Here is a 6,290-nt window from a genome sequence, read left to right on the forward strand (position 1 = left end):
TTTTTGAGAAGACTATTTGCGTGAATTTGTGTTTGCTCAAACACAATAAAAATGTTCATGTGAACACTATGTTTGTGCTAACACAATAAAAATGTTCACATGAACACTGTGTTTGCACGAACATACGTATTTCAAAAAAACCTATGTTATTTTTTGAAAACTGAAAAAAAGGTCTTTTGACCCTCAAAACTAGGATCAAATGATCTCCTACTATAAATCTAAAATTTTCAAATTGTTTTGCTTAGAGTAATCTTTCCAATGAATATAATTTTAATATATATTATATTAATTAAGACTTTCAAATATGAGTTTAACTTATTATAGGTTGATTAACAATTGAACATCAATTGACTTTGACACTTTCAAAAAATCATAAATTAGGTCAATTTTGTTTTGAAAAATATTTAGGAAATAGGTTACTGAAAAAGCTTTCTATTGAAAAAAGAAAATTTGATTTATGATAAATTGAGTTCAAGTTACGCTTGTCATAATGAATGTATGTCTGAATTATCATTGATGTCACTTTCAAACTTCATAAACTATACAATATTCAATCAAATTGAATCAAAATAAATGGATCCTCTAGATATTTATGTCACAAATCCAACATCAAAAGAATTACCTCATTATCATTTGTTGAAAAAAGATTATGCTTGTCAAGCAAACTGTCACTCTTTAAAAAATTTGATTTTTCTAATGTACTACTTTTCAGGGGAAAATAAAAATTTGACTTAAATATTTTGTTTAAATAATAAAATATGGTTACAAAGTAGGAAAAAAGTATTAGAAATCACTAGTTTACATCATCTTAAAATTATTCATAGTTTTAGAGATATAACTTCACTAAATGTGAGGTTTGTTTCAAAAACATTGATTTTAGTGTCAAAATTGGTCAAAAAGTGGCACTCACTATAGTGGGATCACCCTATAATTATTTTTATCGGGTGACATTCCAATATAAGGGCTTATTAGGAAATAGAAGATAGGTTAGTTTTAGAGCCCGTTGCCTTTGAAAATTTAAATTTATGTGGCTAGGCTATGAAGGCTCTTTGAGTTTGTAAATTATGCATTTTTAAAGTAAAGAATGTAAGTATAGATAGAAGGTAAGTACAAAATAATATAATTAGAACATTGCAAATAAAATATTTCACAAATTGTACATTGCAAAGAGTTCAAGAAGTCACTATAATGGAGGTTTATAATTGTCCAAAGTAATTAAAAATGTTCTTGAAATTCATCAAAAGACACAACAAAGGAAAGTAAAATTTGTAATTGACTAAGAGCTTATGATTGCCATCTTGCATGATTGAAAAAGCTAGGAAACATTGTTTCAAGAATTAAAATTTAAAAAGTTGGTAAGCACTATGAGTTGGTTATGAGATCCAAGTTTTAATTTGTTTATTATCTATACCCAAGAATTAGGTGCATGGGAAAGTTAAAAATTGATTGAGTATTTTTGGGTTTGTTTGTAAAATTTTAGTTAAATTTTCTAGATCTATTTAGCCCAAATTTTTTTTTTTTTCAGTTTTGATCGATACCTAAAGAGTTGTGGAGAAAAGAGTTTGGTATTTAAAAAATATGGTTTGAAATCTACTAGTATCAACTTTGCATTCTCTAGTCATAAGCATTATTAATATATATCATAGCCATGAATTGGTTTTTAATCAAATTAATCAATTGGCTTTCATTAGTACCCATTTCTATTTGTTCTTGGCATTAGTTTGATCCATGTTTAAATTCAATTGATTTTTGTGGAGTTCAATATTTTAATGTGGATGACATCTGGTTTATCATTGAGAGATTATAGTCACTATTTAATGAATCATTGGATTTGACATGATTTCACTTTATTATTATCTAGCTAGGAGAAATATATTTGAATAAGTTGACTTCGCGATTGTTAGAAATGTCTAGAATAACTAGGGGGTGAATCATTTACTTAAGGTCCTTAAGTACCATTTGAACATTTAAAAAATAAAAATCTTACTATTTTACTTATTCTACTATTGCTTGGTCTCTATTGTTACTCGATCTCTACCATAAACAAAATTAATTGTTCCAAATATAACATGCTTTTATGAATGTAAAATGTAAAACATATAAATCATTCATCACAAATTTGATACTAGGATTTTTACGTGGAAACCTAATTTGGGAAAAACCACTAGCAATATGTCACCATTTTTTCACTCTTTCAAAGTGAGCTCTATTAGGAGACAACCCTGTTAAAGGTTACAATACACACTATTAAATGTGACTTGGTTAGAGGATTTAATCACCCTATTACGAGTGACCTTGTTATAGAAATTTGATCCTTCTATTTAGAATGTCACCTTGTGAAAGGATTTCCACAGACTGTTAAGTCATCAAATGATTGTTTGGTCAACCTCTATTAAAAGGTTTTCAATAAAAACTATTTACAATGATTAAAAAATAATAATAGGTTTTGATCTATGTGATTACGACTCACTTTTGTAGGTTGAAATATCTATTTGGTACTTATGTTGACTCATTGATAAGCCTTCTATTGTCATCTCTGATCTTGATTCACTTGGAAACCCTTCAAGAAATCAGTACACTCTTCTCAACAAAACTTAAGACTAATCCTCAAATTCACTTATCAATATCAACATCATCTTTGCAAGCTTTCTCCTTTAACTTTTGTATTCACTCGCACACTTGTGCATTTTTGATCCACCTTTTTTTGTATGTGCCTCTTGTATATACTTGTGCTCCCTAATAATTTTTTTCATTATATACCTTGCTAAATATATAATTCTTTCTTTACCATTTTCCATCACCACCATAGATATTAGGGTTTATGATCAAGTTCAACTCAATTCATTTTATCTATCCATCTTCTTGCTCATAACTCTAGGAACTTCTCTAGAATCCATCTATTAGGTCTTTACCTAATCCTTTCCTTGAATTAAATGATCTAACTCATCAATATTATCATCAACATAGTTTATATTTCCCAAGAAATCAACTAAGTCAGTAGGGAGTGACAATTTCGTTGAATTTATTCTCAACAGTGTGACTTGGTAGTCACCAAGTTCTAACGCTTGGTGATTACTTAATACTCAGGCACTGTAAATTTTTTTGGCTTGACATCAACTAGATTTCTTGGTCGACACTGATGCTTGATCAACACTAGATTTTATTGGCACTAATTGTGACTAGGTTGACACTAGCATCACTTGACATTCCTTTTCCATTTACTCTATTGCTTGGCTTGGCTTAAATTTCTTGACATAAACAATCACTGTTCTTTATCAAAGTCTATCTAATGAAATGCCCATTGTAGCTTCCTTTTCATAACTCAACCTTTCCTCTAGGTGCTATTGTTATGAGAAATATCTCAAATCCTCTTCATCAATTAAATAGATATGACATTTAGATTAGATAACAATATGTCTCATCAATAGATTTGAAATCAATGACAAAACAACAATTGTTCCAATTGTAAGTTTCCAACAATCTCCCTCTTTGGCATTGATGGCAACATATCTATATTCTAACAATCTCTTCATCTCAATATCAACAATATCTCAATGTATCAAATGTATCTCACTTGGTTACTATACAATCCAAAAATATTTCTCCCTCTTTGATATAAATCTCTTCTTTGTCTATCTCTCCCTTTTTATTGTAAATCTCTCTCTCTCTCTTTCTCTCTCTCTCTCTAATAATTATGTCTCCCTCTTTGTCTATTTCTCCCTCCGACAACAATGCCAAAGACACTTTCTTAGCTTCAATCTCTTCATACATCTAAGTTATGTGGATTTTGCATGTTTGGCTGATTTCTGTCATCTATCTATGAATGATCTATTATATTGTACTTGATTATCTACCTTAGGCATGTCCCTAAGTATAAATTTATTGCATCAATGTGTAGAATATTTTGATTAGCACATTTGATGCAATGCACGTTGTATCCTTAAGTAGCTTTGGTTAGGGGAATCACCCTTGATTTACCTCTAAGATATTGATGAGCATCTTTAGGCAAGGTTTTTGTGAATATGTCAGCAATCTATTCCTTGGTGTTCACATATTATAGCTTCACTTTTTTATCTTGTACTAGTTCCCTCAAGTAATGATACTTGATAGCAATGTACTATGTCTTAGTGTGCATCATTGGATTCTTTGAAATTTTAATAAAATTTGTGTTATTACAATAGATAACTGCTAGATCTATAATCTCTTCTTTCATACCTTTCAATAATTGCTTGATCCAAATAATGTTTGAATAATTCACTATAGTTGCCACATACTCAACTTCAGTTATTTATTGGGAAATACAATTCTATTCTTGGTTTTCCATGACACCAATCTCTTTCATAGAAAGAATTCACCTCCACTAGTGCTTTTTCCATCATCAACATTTCCTTCCCAATCTAAGTCAATGAATACCTTTAGTTCAAATTTATTACTTCTCCTATAATACAATCTATAGTCTTCTATACTTTTTAGATATATCAATATCTTTTTTATAATCATCATGTGATTCTCTTCAGAATTTTCTTAAAATCTAGCAACTACCCCAACAACTAAAGCAATATTTGGTTTTCTATAAACAACATATTGTAATTTTCCAATCATGGATCTATATAAAGTCTGATTCATATTAGTAGATTCATCATTCTTAGATAGCTTATTTCTAGTTGACATAGGTGTGCTCATCAGTCTTGAATCTTCCATTCTAAAAGTCTTTAGTATCTCCTTGATGTATTTGGATTGTGTAATGAAAATACCAAACTTCATTTGACATACTTGTATCCAATAAAGAATGATCTCTCCAAACATAGACATTTTAAATTCCTTCTTCATTTCATTAGTAAATGATTTGCATAATGCTTCTCTTCCTCCAAATATAATTTCATCAACAAATATTTTAGATATCAGTACTTCATTTTTTTGACCATTCTCCAAATATAGATTATTGTTATCATTTGTGCTTTCAAAACCAATCTTCACCAAATAGTTATGTAATCTTTCATACCGTGCTCTTGGGTCTTGCTTCAATTCATAAAGGGTTGTGTTCAATTTACATACCATGTTCTTCTTGTCTAGATCTACAAATCCTTTAGGTTGTTCAATATATACTTCTTCCTCTAGTATACTTCAAAAATACATATTTGACATTTATCTGATATACCTTGAAATTATTGTAGGCTGAATACACAAGAAGAGTTTTGACTCAGGAGAAAAAGTTTCTCCACAATGAACTCCTTCTTATGCATATCCTTTGCATACTAATCTTTCCTTGTTTCTTGTTACTTCACCATTCTCATTGAGTTTGTTCCAGAAAACCCATTTTGTTCCAGTAACATTTTTGTCTTTAGGTCTTGGCATCAAAGTCCAAGTATTGTTCTTCTCAATCTATTCAGTTTCCTTGTTGATTGCATGAATCCAGTGTTCATTCTCCAAATCATCTTTCACTATTTTGGGCTCAAATTCATAGAGTAAGCATGTGTCATATTTGAATTTGTTTCTTGTCATAATACTTGATTCAACATCACAATGATTTGATCATGGTGTTTCTTGTCATGACCCCTCCTAAAAGGGAATCCTACAATTATAATTGAATCAAATTATGTAATAATAGTTCATTATATAATTAAAATATATGTTATCATCGATTATTCACACAAGAAACATTATTGACAACTATATAGATAAATATTTATAGTCCATTTATTCTACTTAATTATTTATATTATTCATGATAATATAAATTTATATTATTCATAATAATTATAATTATAAACATTATTAGTAATATACATTAATAAAGATGCCCAACCATTGCATTTCTATAATAGAAATTTAAATATAAATCAAATAAACAAAATACAAAAAAAATACTAACCTAAATCATTACATAAATCTATACACTAATAGTTAATACATAAACCTACCTACAGATGGAACATAATCGAGGGGCACATCCATTCAAGACTAGATCCCACATCAATATAAATGAAAAGGATGTAGTATGTAGGGGGGTTTATCACCCAGTTTTCATGTGGACACTAACAGGAAGGACGTGGAGGAAGCTATGGAGCATATCAAAGACATGGAGGAAGCCATCGAGCATATCAAAGACTGCAAACATTTAAGAAGTGCAAAACTTGGGTAGAATAGACACATCATCTCGTTGGCATAAAGGAAGAACCAAAGAATATACAAATAAGGTACAAGCATCCAACTTGATTTCACATCAATATTAATATTGGGGATATGGAATAAAGGTAAAGAGCATATCCAATATTGTGGGTAAAAATAGA

Source organism: Cupressus sempervirens, chromosome 3 (genome assembly GCF_028749045.1).
Source record: "Cupressus sempervirens isolate cs-2001-9-10 chromosome 3, ASM2874904v1, whole genome shotgun sequence".
In the NCBI taxonomy this organism is placed as follows: domain Eukaryota; kingdom Viridiplantae; phylum Streptophyta; class Pinopsida; order Cupressales; family Cupressaceae; genus Cupressus; species Cupressus sempervirens.